Consider the following 15857-nt stretch of genomic DNA (forward strand, 5'->3'; position numbering starts at 1 on the left):
GTTGACTTTTTTCTTTTGTCGTAGTTTTGGTGTCATATCCAAAATAATCATTTTCAAGACCAATGTCAAAGAGATTTCTCCCTATGTTTTCTTTTAGGAGAGTTACAGTATCTGGTCTAATGTGTATATGTCTTTGGTCCATTTTAAGCTAATTTTTAAGAGACATGTAAGATAGAGGCGGCATTACACTTTTTTTGCATGTGTTTATTCAGTTTTCTCAGAGAAGAAGAGACAGACTAACCTCTCCCCATTGGGTGTTCTTGCCTCCCTTGTTGAATAGTGGTTGACTATAAACTCTCAATTTTAATCCCGTGACCCTGTGTTCTGTTGCACTGGTCTGTTTGTCTATTTTTAGGCCAGTTCTGTATTGTTTTAAACACTGTATCCTTGCAGTACAATTTGAAACTGGAAGGTGTGAGGCCAGTTCAGCAGCATTTACTCTCTGATCCATGAACACACGATGCCTCTCCATTTATGTCTTTTATTTCTTTCGACAAAGTCTCGGAGTTATCAAGGTTCAGACCTTTCGCTTCATTGGTTAAATACGTCTCTACTTACATTTTTGTTTTTGATGCTGTTATCAATGGGCTATTTCTTCAGATGTTTCATTTCTAGTGTAGGAAAATGCAACTGATTTCTGTGTGTTGATATTATAGCTGGCAGCTCTACTGGATTTGTTGGTTAGCTTAGGATTTGGGTTGAGTCTCTGGAATTTCCAATACAAAAATTCATGCCATCTGTAAAAAAAACTGAGAATTTTACTCTTTCCTTTCTGATTTGGATACTTTTTACCACGTTGCCTTGCCACGTTGTGCTGTTAGGACTTGGAATACTATGTCAAATTAGTGTGCGAGCGAGCGCCCTTGCCATTTTCCTAATCGCAGAAGAAAAAAAAACCTTTCGATTGGTCACTGTTGAGCATCATGTTAGCTTTGGGTTTGTCATGTATGGGTTTTATTATGTTGAGGTATGTTCCTTCTCTACCCTATAAGTTGAGAGTTTTTATCAGGAAAGGATACTGTCTCTTGTCAAATGTTATTTTGCATCTATCGAGATGATCAAGTTATTTTCGGTTTCTTCCTATTAATGCAAGGTCCTATCTGCAATGATTTGGGCATGTTGAACCATCCTTGAATCCTAGGGATAAATCCCACTTGGTCATGGTATACAATCCTTTTCCTATGGTCAGGAATTTTGGCTGGCTAATATTTGGATGAGAGTTTTTGCCTCTGTATTCATCCTGGATAGTGGCTTGTAGGCCTCTTTATTTGTAATGTCTTTATCTATAGCTTATCGAGGTACTATTGGCCTTGTGAAATAAGTTCAGAAATATTTCCTCTCTCCTTGCTAATTTTCTGAAGGACGGACATCAGTTGTTCTTTAAATGTTTCGTCAATGAAGCCATCTGGTTCTGGGGTTTTCTGTATTTGGAGATCTTTAATTACTGGTTTAATATCTTTACAAATTATGACTGCTAGGATTTTCTAGTTCTTCATGATTCAGCCTTGATAGAGTGTGTGTTTCTAGAAACATATCCATTCTTCTTGATTACGTAATTTGTTGGCACATACTCCTACACGACAGTGTCTTGTGGCCCTGAATAGTTCTGTAGTATAAGTTATGCCTCCTCTTTCATTTCTAATTTAACCCATTTGATTCTTTATTTTTTCATGGTTAGTCTAGCTAATGCTTGTAAATTTTATGTTTTTGCACAAAGACTAACAGTGTATGGTATCCGTTTTTGTTTTTGTTTTTGTCTTTTTGCCATTTCTAGGGCTGCTCCCATAGCATATGGAGGTTCCCAGGCTAGGGGTCAAATCGGAGCTGTAGCCACTGGCCTACGCTAGACCCACAGCAACACAGATCTGAGCCGTGTCTGTGACCTACACCACAGCTCACGGCAATACCGGGTCCTTAACCCACTGAGCAAGGCCAGGGATCGAACACGCAACCTCATGGTTTCTAGTCAGATTTGTTACCCACTGCGCCACGATGGGAACTCCTGTATGGCATCCCTTATGTGTGGAATCTAAAAGAAGTCACACCTGTAAAAACAGAGAGGGATATGGTGGCTACTAGAAGCTCAGGCATGGGAGAATAGGAAAGAATTTTTTAAGGGCGCAAACTTGCATCCTACAGTAAATAATTCCTAGAGAGCTAAGTTATCATACAGTGAATATGGACAACAATATTATGTTATAATCATCAATCCTCCTCTGACTAGACTTTAATCATTCCAGCCACAAAAAAAGAAATGATAATTATGTGACATGAATGAGGTACGAACAGTCATGAAATGACAATCCTATTACAATGTATACATGAACAAATCAATACGTTATAAACCTTAAACTGCATGATGTTTGATGCCACATATATTTCATCTCCTTAGAAAAGCATATGAATTTTAAACTAAGGATATCCTTGCACAGAGAGTATGAGTAAATCTTAGTTCATTTTTACAATTGTTCATATTTTGCCTTCTTTTTGGCCATTAGCTCACCATATTTTCATAAAGGTGTCAGAGAATGAGAATAACCAGTTCACATCAGTGACCGATTTTTGAAGAAATGATGTATTACAATAATACGATAGGGATGCATCTTCCATGGCAGAGATGAAGCAGCCTTGGGTAGCAAGCCAATGAGACAAAATACTGAAGGCAGGTAACTTTAACGACCGCTGGAGGTAAACGGGTATGTGTATATTACCTGGAAGTGGTAAGAGGAGTCATGAGAAAACTTCAGTGAACTTAATAATGAACCTGATATCATCAGGGTGAAATTATATTTTTAATAAAACTCTACACATTATAATTTGCAAGACTGAGGTTTCTTTTTTAAATCCTCTTTTACTTTTCTGCGAAAAATCATTTTGAAGGAGTTGCCTCTGTGGTGCAGTGGGCAGGGGTTAAAGGATCCAGCACTGGCACAGCTTTGGCGCAGATCACAGCTATGGCTTGGATTTTATCCCCAGCCCAGACACTTCTATATGCTGCAGATGCGGCCAAAATAATAATAGTAACAATAATAATAATCATCATTTTGAAAAGAACTTTTGTGACAACAATTAGGATGAGAAGCCATACATTTTATGGTGGAAGGGTTGGGTAGTTATTTTCAGAATGATGAATTTAAAGGAGAAAAAAAGAAGAAAGATGGGTGTGTGGTTTTGGAACACATATCCAGGAAAATTCTGCCTGTCCACATTTTTTGTACATAGAGTACATTCACTCCGCAATTGGATATTGTTCTAGCGGATAAAATATAACATTTATATTGGGAAATGCAAAGAAATCACAGGACAAACTAATTCTGAAACAACTCCAGGCAAATAGGGCTTCACCTGGAGCTTCACTTACTCTGAAGTGACCACACAACAGGTGACCAAAACTATGCTATGGAAACCCTGGTATACCTCTCCTGTGGGGTGGTATTCCCTGGGGGGCTCTGTGAGATGGTGATGAAGGGTCCCTTACAACCCGTTACACATCTACGTTCTACTGTGACATCAGTTATGCGATGTATCTCAGGGCAAAAGCTGTCATATGTAAACAAACCCAGCAATATGGTCATTCAAATATTTAACCACACAGTGTATCTCTGGATGATAAAAAGGACCCAGGAACGTTTCCAAAGTCAAACACCAGACTCCTCAATCCAGTGATTAGTAAGAGAGAGAGAATTTGGGAAATCGTGACAAAGTTTAAAGTAAGGTATAAGGACTATAGAGCTGAGAGAAGGATAGATATCAAGTCGTTCAAATCACAAATATTTCTTCATTCTTAGGGTCAGGGAAATGGAATACTGATGACTAGTCTAAAATAATTCTCCAGAAAGTCTGTCTAGAATAAACAAATGATTCAGTAGAATTATAGTAATAATTAAGGGTAACTTAAATCCTGCTATGTGCCTGCCTTCCAAGAATCTGTGTTAACTATTAACATTATTGATGAAGAGTCTGAGGACAATATTGTTGAATAGCATCTCTTCCTCACTACTGTGTACTGGCTTGATTTCATTTCTTGCTTACACACACAACCCACACACACATTTGCACAAATACCCGTAATGCAACAAACTGACTTCATATCCCACATCTCCTTCCCAGGAACCTCAGGAGAGAGGCCTTGGAGGAAAAAAAAAAAAGTAAGAAAGAAAGAAAATATGGAGCTTCCTCGAAAAATTGAAAATAGAATTAATAGATAGTTCACCAATTCCTCTTTGGGGTACATACTCACAAAAGTTGAAGGTAGGATCCCAAAGAGATTTGGCAAACCATGGTCATGAAAGCACTAGTCATTAAATCCAAGAGGTTGAGGCAACCCAACTGTCAATCAACAGGTAAAGCACAAACCACAATGTATTATCTACAATCAATGAAATATTACTCAGCCTAGGAGTTCCCATGGTGGCTCAGCGGTAATAAACCCAACTAGTATCCATGAGGATGTGGGTTCAACCCCTGGTCTCGCTCAGTGGGTGAAAGATCTGGCATTGCGGTGAGCTATGGTGTAAGTGGCAGACACGGCTTGGAGCCTGGGTTGCTGTGGCTATGCTGTAGGCTGGCAGCCATAGCTCCAATACCACCCCTATCCTGGGAACTTCCATATGCCACCGATGAGGCCCTAAAAATAAGACAAAAAAAAAAAAAAGAAATATTACTCAGCCTTTAAAAGTCAATTTTGACACAACACAACATTCACAATTTTTTTGACAGTTGGCAAAGTTCTTTCTTTCTTTTGGAATTCACATTTGATTTTATTGGAGTCGAATTGACTTACAAAGTTGTGTTAGGTTCAGGTATACAGCACAGTAAATCAGTTACACATCCTGTTACATGTACACATACTCATTTCTTTTCAGATTATTTTCTCATATTGGTTATTACACAGTATCCAGTAGATTTCCGTGCGCTATACGGTAGAGCCGAGTTAGCTCTTTTACATCTGATTGTGTGTATATGTCAATCCCCATCCCCTAATTTAATCTGCCTATGTTTCACCTCTGGTAACCTTAAGTTTGGTTTTGAAATCTTTGATTCTGTTTCTGATTTGTACGTGCTTTTGTATCACTTGCATTAGAGTTCACTTATCAGTGATCGCATATGACGTATTTTCTCCTCCTTACTTCACTTAGTATGATAATTTCCGGGTCCATCCATGTTGCCGGAAATGGCATTATTTCACTCCTTTTTATGGCTGAGTCAGAGTCCACTGCATACATGTACCACATCTGTTTCATCCAGTCCTCTGCTGACGGACATTTAAGTTACTTCCATGTTTTGTCTACTGTAAATATTGCTGCAGTGACCGTTGGGATACATTTATCTTTTCAAATTATGATTTTCTCTGGATATATGCCCAGGAGTCAGATCACAAGATAATATGGTAGTCCTATATTATTTTTGTAGGGAACCTCCATACTGTTCTCCATAGAGGTTGCACCCACTTACATTCCCACCAATAGTGTAAGGGGGGGTCCCTTTTCTCCACAAACTCTCCAGCCTTTGCTGTATAGAGATTTTTGATGACGGCCATTCTGACTAGGTGATTACCTGGCTGTAGTTTTGAGTGCATACCTCTAGCTATTAGCCGCACTGGACACCCTGTCACGTGTCTGAGGGCTATCTGTATGTCTTCTTTGGAGACACGTCTGTTTAGATTTTCTGCCCATTTTTTGACTATTTTTTGATATTGAACTGCATGAGTTGTTTGTATATTTTAGAAAATAATCCCTTGTTGTTCGCTTTGCAAATACTTCCTCCCATTCTGCAGCTTGTCTTTTAATTTTATTCATGGATTCCTTTGCTGCGAAAAAGCATTTAAGTTTATAGAGGTATGATTTGTCGATTTTCGTTTTTGTTGTCATCACTCTAAGAGGTGGATCCAAAAAATATTGCTGCAGTTTATGTCATAGTGTTTTGCCTATGTTTTCCTTGAAGGGTTTTAGAGTATCCGGTCTTACATTTAGATTTTTAATCCTTTTAGAGTTTATTTTTGTGTGTAGTGTTAGAGTGTGTTCTAATTTCATTCTTCTGCATGTAGCTGTCTAATTTCACTCTTCTGCATGTAGCTGTTCAGTAAGCACCACTTATTGAAGAGACTGTTTTTTTCTCCATTGTATATTCCTGCCTCCTTTAGATCAGTTGACCACAAGTGCATGGATTTATTTCTGGACTTTCTATGATGTTGCATTGACATATATTTCTGTTTTTGTGCCAGAACCAGACTCTTCTGATGACTGTAGCTTTGTAGTGTAGTCAGAGGCGAGGGAGACTGATGCCTCCAGCTTTGTTTTTTTCCTCAAGATTGCTTTGGCTATTTGGGGTCTTTTGTGTTTCCATACAAATTTTCAAGTTTTTTGATCCATTTCTGGGAAAATGCTAATGGTTTTTTAATAGGGATTGTCCTGAATATGTAGACGACCTTGGGTAGTATAGTAATTTTAACAATATTGATTCTTCCAATCAAAGAACATAGCATATGTTTCCATCTGTTTGTGTAATCTTCGGTTTCCTTCATCAATGCCTTACAGTTTTTGCAGTTCAGGTCTTTTGCCCCTTTATGTAGGTTAGGTACTTTCTTCTCTTTGAGGCAATGGTGAATGGGATTGTGTTTTTCAGATTTCCCTTTCTGATATTTTGTAGTTAGTGTATGAGATTTCTGCATATTAATTTTGAGTCCTGCACCTTTGCCAAATTTATTGATTATCTTTAGCAGTTTTCTGGTAGCATCTTTAGGAGGTTCTATGTATAGTATCATGTCATCTGCAAACAGTGATAGGTATATGTCTTTTCCGTTCTTCGCTACTTTTATTTCTTTTTCTTCTCCAGTTGCTGTAGCTAGGACTGCCAAAACTATGTTGAAGAAAATTGGTGAGAATGGACCTCCATGTCCTTTTCCTGACCTTAGCAGAAGCAGTTTCAGCATTTCAACATTGAGAATGATGTGGGCTGTGGGTTTGTTGTGTATGGCCTTTATTATACTGAGTTAGGATCCCTCGTTGCCCACTTTCTGGAGGGTCAACAAACGAGTGGGGTTGAATTTTGTCAAAATCTTTTTCAGCATCTTTTGGAATGACCATATGGTTTTTAGCCTTCTGTTTGTTGATGTGGTGTATAACATTGACTGACTTGTGTATATTAAAAAATCCTTGCATCCATGGTATAAAAGCCACTTGATCATGGTGCATGATCCAGTTATTGTACTGGTGGATTCCAGATAGTAACATTTTCTTGAGTATTTTTACATCTATGTCCAACAATGATATTGGCCTGTAGTCTTTTTATTTTATTGTATTTTTTGGAGGGGTGCTTTTTTGGTGAGGTGTTTTGGTCTGATTTTGGAATCAGGATGAGGGTGGCTTCATAGAATGCACAGGCAAGTTCCTCAGCAAATCTTTGAAAGAATTTCAGAAATAGAGGTGTTAACTCTTCTCTAAATGTTTGATAGAATTTGCCTGCAAGGACATTTGATCCTGGATTTTTGTTTTTTTGGATGTTTTAAATGATATAATTGATTTCGGTACTAGTGACTGACTTATTTCTGTCTGTTTTCTGTTTCTTCCTGATGCGGTCTTAGAAGATTTTACCCTAGTAAAAATCTTAGTGTCCATTTCTTCTAGGTTACATCTGTTGTTGGAATAGAGGTGGGTGTAGGAGTCTGTTATGATCCTTGCATTTCTGTGGTGTCAGCTGTAATTTCTCCTTTTTCTTTGCTAAGTTTATTGCTTTGAGCACGCTCCCATCTTTTCTTGATGAGTCTAGTTGAAGCCTAATCAATTTTGTTTCTCTTTTCAAAAACCAGGGTTTTTTTCGTGTCTTTGTCTTTTTGGGGCTGCACCCGCGGCATATGGAGGTTCCAAGAAGAGGGGTCCGGTTGGAGCTATAGCTGCCAGCCTACACCACAGCTACAGCAATGGGGAATCCGAGTTGCAGCTGCAACCTACACCACTGCTCACTGCAATGCCAGGTCCTTAACCCACTGAGCAAGGCCAATGATCAGACTTGCATCCTAATGGATACCAGTCAGATTCATTAACCCATGATGGGAAATCCATTTTTATTTTATCTTATTGTTTTGTCTTTGGTCTCAGAAGCCAGCCTTTTGCTTCATTGATCTTTTCTCTTGTTTTCCCCATCTCTATCTCATGTATTTCTGCTCTGGTCTCTATGTTTTCTTTCCTTCTCTAACTCTGAGTTTTGCTTGTTCTTCCTTACCCAGATGCCATAGAGGTCAAGTTGGGTTGTTTATTTGGGGGTTTTCTTATTTTCTTTTTTTTTTCCCACTGTACAGCAAGGGGGTCAGGTTATGCTTACATGTATACATTCCAATTACATTTTTTCCCCACCCTTTGTTCTGTTGCAACATGAGTATCTAGACAAAGTTCTCAATGCTATTCAACAGGATCTCCTTGGAAGTCTATTCTAAGTTGTGTCTGATCAGCCCAAGCTCCCGATCCCTCCCACTCCCTCCCTCACCCATCAGGCAGCCGCATGTCTTTTCTCCAAGTCCATGATTTTCTTTTCTGAGGAAATGTTCATTTGTGCTGGATATTAGATTCCAGTTATAAGTGATATCATATGGTATTTATCTTTAAGTTTCTGGCTCATTTCATTCAGGATGAGATTCTCTAGTTCCATCCATGTTGCTGCAAATGGCATTATGTCATTCTGTTTTATGGCCGAGTAGTATTCCATTGTGTGTATATTCCACCTCTTCCGAATCCAATCATCTGTCGATGGACATTTGGGTTGTTTCCATGTCCTGGCTATTGTGAATAGTGCTGCAATGAACATGCAGGTGCATGTGTCTCTTTTAAGGAGAGTTTTGTCCGGATAGATGCCCAAGAGTGGGATTGCAGGGTCATATGGAAGTTCTATGTATAGATTTCTAAGGTACCTCCAAACTGTTCTCCATAGTGGCTGTACCAGTTTACATTCCCACCAACAGTGCAGGAGGGTTCCCTTTTCTCCACACCCCCTCCAGCACTTGTTATTTGTGGACTTATTAAGGATGGCCATCCTGACTGGTGTGAGGTGGTATCTCATGGTAGTTTTGATTTGCATTTCTCTTATAATCAGCGATGTTGAGCATTTTTTCACGTGTTTGCTGGCCATCTGTATATCTTCCTTGGAGAAATGTCTATTCAGGTCTTTGGCCCATTTTTCCATTGGGTGATTGGCTTTTTTGCTGTTGGGTTGTATAAGTTGCTTATATATTCTAGAGATTAAGCCCTTGTCTGTGGCATCATGTGAAAGTATTTTCTCCCATTCTGAAAGTTGTCTTTTTGTTTTCTTTTGGGTTTCCTTTGCTGTGCAAAAGCTTTTCAGTTTGATGAGGTCCCATGGGTTTATTTTTGCTCTAATTTCTATTGCTTTGGGAGACTGACCTGAGAAAATACTCATGATGTTGATGTCAGAGAGTGTTTTGCCTATGTTTTCTTCTAGGAGTTTGATGGTGTCCTGTCGTATATTTAAGTCTTTCAGCCATTTTGAGTGTATTTTTGTGCATGGTGTGAGGGTGTGTTCTAGTTTCATTGCTTTGCATGGAGCTGTCCAGGTTTGCCAGCAATGTTTGCTGAATAGACTCTCTTTTTCCCATTTTATGTTCTTGCCTCCCTTGTCAAAGATTAATTGACCATAGGTGTCAGGGATTATTTCTGGGTTCTCTATTCTGTTCCATTGGTCTGTCTGTCTGTTTTGATACCAGTACCGCACTGTTTTGATGACTGTGGCTTTGTAGTATTTCCTGAAGTCTGGGAGAGAATGCCTCCTGCTTGGTTTTTGTTTCTCAGGATTGCTTTGGCGATTCTGAGTCTTTTGTGGTTCCATAGGGTTTTCTTATTTTCTGAAATAGGACTCTATCACCAAACAATCCCTCTTAGAACTGCTTTTGCTGTGTTTTGGACTGTGCTATCTTCATTGCCATTTGCTGACACTTGACACAACATGGGTGAACCTTACACTAAATGAAATAAGCCTGTCACAGACATATCAATACTGTACCATTCAACTATAACGAAGTATCCAGGTGAGGCAATTCTGTAGAAATACGGAGTAGAACAGAGTAGAGTAAGGAGAAGGTTGCCAGAGCCTAGGAGAAGAGAATGATGGAGTTTTCGATGGAAATAGATTTCCAGCGTTGCCAAATGAAAAACTTCTAAAGATTGGGTGCATAATATGAATGTACTTGCACCTACTGAACTATGCACTTAGGAAAGATCAAGATGGTAAATTTTATGTGTATTTTACTATTTTTTTAAAGCCATCACGCTAATAATTTCTGATGCTACCAGATTTTCTCTCTTTTGTTGTTTCTAGCAATCCTTCCAATAATCTCGACCATGTTGTGACTCTTCTGTGATGCAGCAAATTCTTCTCTTACAGGAAATGGAAGAGTTTGTCCAGAGTGCTGGAGAACATGGTATTGTGCTCTTTACTCTGGGGTCAATGATCAGTAACATGACAGAAGAAAGAGCCAATACAATTGCATCAGCCTTTGCCCAGATTCCCCAAAAGGTAGATGAAGGAATACAATGTGGACAACTATTTTATGAGACTGTAAATTCTGTGAAAGACCTGATTAGACATTTCCTGCAAGAAAGGCAAACCATCATGATAGGTCCACCTTATCTCAGATATATTGGACAAGCAAAATATACATGGCAGCTGCTGCATTGTAGACAGAGTATATTTGACTGACAGTAATTCTGGTTTAACATTGTAATCCCCCCAAAAAAAGTTATTTAACAGCAACCTTGTGAAATTTGGTATTATAATGATATCATGGACAGGAAAAGAAATACCAAATTTTGCCTAGTCATTTGCTCCTTTACCCAGAAGGACTCCTGAGGACATGGTTCACATAGAGATGTTCTCAGGAGTTAAATTTTAACAGTAAGTGTAATAGCACAGTAATGTTAAGCAATATTGGCAAAAGTCTGGAATATGACATGCAGTTCATACTTGTCAGATAATCCCGGACCCTACTGAACTCCTCTAAATGTTGACACACACCCATTCTGTGTACTCTTCAAGGTGCTGTTCAGAGAAAGAGTAGCCAGGGTTCATCAGGCTGCTTCCAGCTACCCCCATAGTCACAGTGATTTAGACAAAGAGAACATCAGCCTCCCCTACTGGACTGGGTCCTGCCAATGTCTGAAGCAGGAAGATAAAAGATGAAGATGGGGGTTGCCCTTTAAAGTGAACCCTGTGCATTGTAAGTCTGGCCCTTAATGAACTCTGCTTCTAACCTATTTGAAGATACCCCTCCTCACTGAGGAAGGAGGAGGGACTATACCAAGGGGTCAAGCATGAGGAAGACGGGCATGGAAAAAGCGCAGCTGCCTCTTTCTCCATAAAATAGAGCAGAAAACTATTTCTAACATGTAATATACACTTGGTGTCTTGGATATTTGGATATTCCTTTCAGTTTACTATCTGATATCCTAGTATTCTCCTAGCCAGGTACGCTAATTGTTGGCTGGGAACTTAAAGGATGTTCTATTCACAGTGCAAATAGGGGTTAAGCACTAATAAATTATAATTCAATTTATGAAAATTGCATAGGAATTTCAAGATTAGTAACTTCTTTTGTACTGTGCATAGAAACCACATCTTGACCAACGCGGTCAATGCCTTGTGCTTCATTGTTAAACTGCTCAGAGTCCAGTGAATACATTTTCATCATAGTTCTGCAACTTTTTCAACAGACTTAGTTTTACTTACAAACTACCAACAAACTCCCCGTCTCTAAATTTAATGAATTCTAAACTTTTAATAATGGCAATACTCTGGGTTCATATCAGAAATTACCAATTGTCATTGTTCTTGGAATTAGTGCTTATCGATTTATAATCTAAAATTCCTTATGCTTCCTAAGCAGTACTAATTAACTTATTAGTAATAAATTATAAATAAGCAAAAACATTTATTTCTCCTAACAGCCTAAGGACTTCCATTTCCTATACATGTCAATTACGAGGTGTAAAAACTCTCCTAAAATAACTCAAGGTATAAGTGAACATAAGGAGCAGTCAAAAAGAAATACACAAGTGAATACCAAATTTGAAAATCAAAGCTTGTGTATGAAATAAAAAAAAAATAATGTGTCGTGACTAGTAATTTGACACTATTTTTTTCAATAGAATTAGAGCACCTAACATTTCTTAAATATTTGAATTGTCATTGAATCTCAATTGCCTATGGCATCATGTGTGAGAGGTCATGATTACAGTCCATTCCTGACTGAATATAATCATAACTGTGTAAATGTGAGCTGAGGTCAGAGCATTCGTAGTTACTGTCACTTGAAGAGCGTGTGGCTCATTTCCTTAGCTGTCATATGGAGAGCATTTAACTAGATGTCTTGTGAATCTCTATAGAACTCTACTGCTATAACTCTGAAGTTGATTCTATGGAATCAAGGATTTCTTTACCCTGACAGGTTCTGTGGAAATACGAAGGCAAGAAACCTGATACCTTAGGAACCCAATACTCGGCTGTATAAGTGGATCCCCCAAAATGACCTTCTTGGTAAGACTTGGGAGAACAAATAACTGAAAAACATGAGTAACAGCTGAGCAGAATGTTAATACTTCTACAGGAATATCTATCATTCTCCTAGCATTTATTATTGAAAACTAATTTTCAGAAAGAAAACTTTGGTCCTTTATTTTATTTCCAGCCTCTGAGGACAAAAGGAGCGACTACAACAGAGATGGCATTTTGTTAAAGCAGGTCACATTTCTCATGGCCAGAATCGAAGTAGATTTATTTTGACTGTAACTGCTTCTCACAGTGAAATTAGAAAGAACGTTGTGGATTGTCTTTCTCTCGCTGAATTCTTTCCTTGCAGCAGTCTTTCCCCCTCTCTAGAGGTATTTGAAATGCCACAGAAAACCAAGCCCTCCTTCATTACCAGGGACTCTCCATTTTCTACAGGAAAAAATCCAAAATTGTTTCATGAGCTGATTCCAGATTTCATGATACAGTTAGCTTTTCTTTCCTCTGGTTCCAGTGCCACTACCTTTATGCTTTTCCTGTTACCTGATGCCCTTCCCATCAGATTCAGTGACCTCCTACTTCTTGGAGAGCGGGTATTTCCGGCATTGTCCCCCCCTGGGTTACACACATGCTCTCTTTGACCCAGGAGGTTCTTTCAAGGAAGTCCTGCTCACGGGACAATCTTGGACTCATCTGTGAAATGCAAGTGACACAGCACTGCTTTCATGAAGTCTTCACTGACCTCTCCAGCAGACCAAGGGGTTTCTTGCTCTGAGTTCTGAAAGCACTTGAAATGCCATTTCCTGTACATAATCATCTGTTATCTAGAAGACACTGCTGCTTTCAGTGCCTTCTAATGTGCACAGGATCATTTTGTTTTAAGACGTAAAATTAATTCCTTTCCTGAAATTCACTCAATCCTAGGTCATCCCAAACCAAAGCTTTCATAACTCATGGTGGCGCCAATGGCATTTTTGAGGCCATCTACCATGGGGTCCCTATGGTGGCATTCCTCTGTTTGCTGATCAGCCTGATAACATCGCTCACATGACAGTCAAGGGAGCAGCTGTAAGATTGGACTTGGACACAGTGTCAACAACAGATCTGGTCAATGCCTTGAAGCAAGTCATTAACAACCCTTTGTGAGTATAGTTTGTTTTTTTTTTACTTGATGCTGTTTCTAGAGAGGTTCCCAGATGAAGGCTAGTGGGTCAGCAATGAGTCTTGACATAAACAAATGAGAGTAAGCTTTGCTCAATGCTTTGAAACAGTCATCAGTAACCTACTGGGTCACATTAAGGTTTTTTTTCCCCTGCTTTTAGGGGGAACTTTTGTCAGAGGATTGTTTAAAGGATGGTGGGAAAATTTTGAAAGCACTATGTGACTTTTTTTTCGGCACATGGACTCATTTAATGTTTAAACCTCTTCCAAGATGGTTTGTTGTTAGTAAACCACCATGACTAATCAATCTCAATTGCCATTACAATTAACACTTCCCAAAGTTTCTATGCTAACATTTTGAACCCATTACTGAGAACAGGTAACACCTAGAACTTTCTAATGTACCCCAATACATAAGACAGATACTACCTATCAATGTAGTTATAGTCTTAGTTCTTTGCTTGGGCTTGCATTTGTCTTTTTGAAGAATTATAAAATAAAAAAGCATTTGATTTGGACAGACATTTACATTACTAATAAAGCCCATTTTCAAAACGCAAGTCATTCGGCTTCCAATTATTTCATGACTTATATTAATTTTCGAATATATAAATATTGTAACAATGACATATACATGTATGTTATATATAAATATGAATATCTCCTGTGTTCACAATGATTTTGGAAATACACATTTGGAGAATATATTGGTAATAATACACTGTGGACATTTGTGCTTTAAAGCAGTGTTGTTAATTTAATTTTAGCACAACGATTTATCACGAAGAGGCAGCCGTAAAAAGTACATATTTCTTCTTCTTGTTTTTACGTATACATCATTTTGGTGAATTTTAGTAAAAATACATCTCTAGTATCATTATAGATTTTGATTTTTTTAAGAGGTGAAGGTTAGTATCCAAAATGAAGATAATTTTTACCTAGTTTATACTGACTGATACAATATGTTATATATCGTACTAAGTCCTGAGCTCACATTCCCTTACTACTTCCTTACAGACTTTTCCACTGTATTACAAACACTTCCTGATTACCACCCTCCACTCAGGAGCCCCTCTGTGTTCCACAGAACAGGAACAGAACTGACCTCCATCCTTATTGCTCCTTTCCCATGCCATAGCACCTGGGATTCCGGTTTGTGAGCCCTATCTCTCGAGGCCTCCTCCTTCCGTGCCTTTTGATCCATAATGACTTTAACAGAGTGGGAACAAATGTAACTGCAATGCCAAATAAGTCAAATGTTGAGCACACTCTATTCTAAATTAGCTACCACGAAAACCAATATCAATACTAGCAAGCATTCACTGAGAGTCTACTGTGGGCTAGGAACACTTCTACAAATCAATATATTGTTCCTCCCAATAATCAGATAGGAGGCTATTCCTAACCATTCCATCTGATACTCAAAAACTGAGGAACAGACAGAGGCAGGCAACAAAGTAAGCGTCAGAGTCAGGATTCAAACCAAGGCAATCCACTTCCACCCTTTTAACCACTACTTTCCTAATACTAGGTCAACACCAGCTCCTGAGCAACCCTGCCTAGACTGGCCTCTGAACACCATCATGGATTTATGCATATCCCTGGATTATGACAGTATTTTAAAACTTGTCCACTGGGTCTATTAACAATGCCCTACTGGGGAAATCAAAGTTTGAACTTTCAAAGCACATAGTTACTGCACTTCCTTTCTTTCTTTTCCCTTTTTTTTTTCCTTTTTTTCTTTTTTTTTTTTTTTTTTTGCTGTTGCAACTTAAGTTCTTCCACTCCTTATACTACAACTACTTCTCCTCTCTTTTCTTCATAGGTGGAAATCCTACTCATGTAACAAACTGTAGCCCATAAGCTAAGGTCTCTATAGTCATCTCTGAAAAATAATCTGTCTTTCTTCCCCACTGTGCGACACTCCTTTTTACCACTGGCACGAAAATGTCACATTTATCCTTCCTAGTTCATTCTCTACATTGATTCTGCTTCTTTGTCCTTCAGCTACAAAGAAAACGTGATGAGGTTATCAACCATTCAACATGATCAGCCTGTAAAGCCCCTGGACCGGGCGGTCTTCTGGATCGAGTTTGTCATGCGCCACAAAGGAGCCAAGCACCTGCGGCCAGCAGCCCACGACCTCACCTGGTACCAGTACCACTCTCTGGATGTCATTGGGTTCCTGC

At 38.8% G+C, this 15857-nt stretch overlaps 1 protein-coding gene and 1 pseudogene across 1 annotated transcript in view; one reads left to right on the forward strand and one right to left on the reverse strand.

Moving 5' to 3' along the window:
• Positions 1 to 15857, reverse strand: part of LOC100515741 (UDP-glucuronosyltransferase 2B31) — a 46077-nt gene that overhangs the window by 20547 nt on the left and 9673 nt on the right.
• Positions 10351 to 15857, forward strand: part of LOC110262023 — a 9990-nt pseudogene continuing 4483 nt past the window's right edge.

This window comes from Sus scrofa, chromosome 8 (assembly GCF_000003025.6).
Source record: "Sus scrofa isolate TJ Tabasco breed Duroc chromosome 8, Sscrofa11.1, whole genome shotgun sequence".
Lineage (NCBI taxonomy): Eukaryota > Metazoa > Chordata > Mammalia > Artiodactyla > Suidae > Sus > Sus scrofa.